Source organism: Salvia hispanica, chromosome 2, assembly GCF_029641045.1.
Source record: "Salvia hispanica isolate PSC_SH4W2 chromosome 2, Shi_PSC_v1, whole genome shotgun sequence".
Lineage (NCBI taxonomy): Eukaryota > Viridiplantae > Streptophyta > Magnoliopsida > Lamiales > Lamiaceae > Salvia > Salvia hispanica.
In genome coordinates this window covers 65495713-65498007 of record NC_142693.1, presented here as the reverse complement: position 1 = coordinate 65498007, position 2295 = coordinate 65495713, and the positions used below count along the sequence as shown (strand labels likewise).

The window sequence follows — 2295 nt, the reverse complement described above, 5'->3', positions numbered from 1 at the left end:
CTTATTTCTAAGAGAATTTATGCATACCTTCTACGTACCTATTTTGCATTCTATTATGCAGTCTTCGCTGCTTCTGCATATTGACTTAACTGAATGACACACATAAAAATATAAAATTAAAATAATAAATATATACATTAAAGGGATACTTGTAATATTTATATTATTATTTTTTGCATACTCATGAAACCGGAATATAAAATCATAACTTTACAATTTTTGGCAATTATTTAACAGTGGCCAAAATTTTAAATGACGTGGCACAACACCACATGGTTTCAGACTTTCAGTTATATCAGTGTCATTTATCTAGCACTAAAAATAGAATGATGTCATATTGTCTAAATTGATATACTTTTACAATTACGATTGATAAAACGCAAAGGCTAACATAATCATGTAAAGACTTACAACTTTATTGATTTGGAGACAAAATCTCTAAATTGATAGATATTAGAAACATGGTTAACAAAAATATAATTGCTCTTATTTTGAGTATAATTTTCACTAATTCACTGAATGTTTAATCTCAAGTAGAGCTGCAGACTTCATGCACAGCTTCATACTTATTTTGCATTTAAGTCTGGAGTCGTCACTGGTTTTGGATCTCGGCTATATGAATAACACACATAAAAATATAGAATTAAATAACAACATATACATTCAAGAGAAGAGAAATCATAATTTAAATTGCAATTTTTCTTATAACTTTCAAAATTGAAATATAAAATTATGCTACTTTTTATTTTTTCACAAATCCAACAATGATCAAAATAGTAGAGTAAATATGGCACAAAACCACGTCGTTTTAGATAAATCGACATCGTTTTGATTAACACTAAAAATAAAATGATGTCATTTTGTTGTCATATCATATTCAATTTTTGTTGTTTATTTTTTTGACAATTTTTTGATAATTGTGATAAATTGAAAAATTATGATTTAACATCACAGTTCAAAAGGTACGAGATTGATGATAAAGCCAACGAAAAATTGAGATTTGATTGACAATCATTCGTAAATTATATATTGAAAGAGCCGTCATTGAATTTACCATCAATCTTCTCAATTCCTTGGAAATCATCACAGAGGCCGTGCCTCGTTGTAAAACAAACTGCTTGTTTGTGTGTCTTTTTGCAAATAGGAACTAGATACTCGCAATCTTTATTGGTTGTGCAAAACTTTGCCGACGTGCTTGCTGTGTTTATAAAAAAAGTTAAACCGTGATATATATATAAATAAAGAAAACAAAAGAATTTTGAATGTAAAAGTGATGTTAGAGAAGTGAGAAGAGACACAAACCTATGACAATCAACATAAGGGTGACCAATAAGATGGATTTTTGAGAAGCCATGATAGTTCTTGAATTTTTTTTAGTGAAGACTGAAATACTACAGCTCTCTCTTTATACATATTACTCCCTCCATCCCATAAAGATTGTCCCATTTTTCTATTTTCGTTCGTCCCACAAAGTTTGTTCCATTTCACTTTTACCATTTTTCATAGTGGACCTCATATTCTACCAACTTATTCCTACTTACATTTTATTATAAAACTAATACATTAAAAGTAAGACCCACGTTCCACTAACTTTTTCAACTAACTTTATTACAAATTTTAAAATCCGTGCCGGATCAAAGTGAGACTATCTTTGTGGAACGGAGGGAGTAATATTCAATGGAAAATTTTGAATAATATCGTGCAAACTTTGATTTCCGTCATAATATGAGATTTTTTTACATTAATGACTAAGTTCCCCCGTTCTATTTGTAGTTGTATGTATTCTTAGCTATTTCCTTGCTACATAATTTTGATATCGTTTTTTTTTTTCACTATATTTAAATTCATCAAATACCTTTCTAGATTATAGTAAAGTATTTTTGTAAGCAAAAGTTAATAGATTCTTGAATTTTCTCGACGCACGAAGATGACTGCATAAATGCAATATGAGATGTTGCACAGGATACTTGATTGTTTAGTTTTCTCCGATTTTATGATTTCTCCATCCGACGTCATTAAATATTTTACATTTAATTTTTCGTCACTATATCATTACTAATCTCATTTTATTATTATTTTTGCTAACATCCGAACTACACAATCGATTAACTCATTTCACGCACACTTTATTATGAAATTAATATTTCTTCTGTTTCTTAAAAATCAAAACTCTTTTCATTTTGAATCGTTTCCTACAAATATAAATTCTCCATTTTAGGAAAGTTCTTTTTCTATATGAGATAAGATCTATTTTCCACTAACATACTTTTTCTTCTTATCTATTGCTTATTTACT

The 2295-nt window shown here is 28.5% G+C and overlaps 1 long non-coding RNA gene across 1 annotated transcript; it reads right to left on the bottom strand.

Annotated features, from left to right (window-relative positions):
* Nucleotides 1-321: 321 nt before the first annotated feature.
* On the bottom strand, nucleotides 322-1372 carry LOC125202667 (uncharacterized). The gene is made up of 3 exons (XR_007173146.1): nucleotides 1303-1372; nucleotides 1055-1198; nucleotides 322-612 (listed from the first exon to the last, which is right to left on the bottom strand). It is a non-coding gene; the product is annotated as an uncharacterized LOC125202667 (long non-coding RNA).
* Nucleotides 1373-2295: the final 923 nt, after the last annotated feature.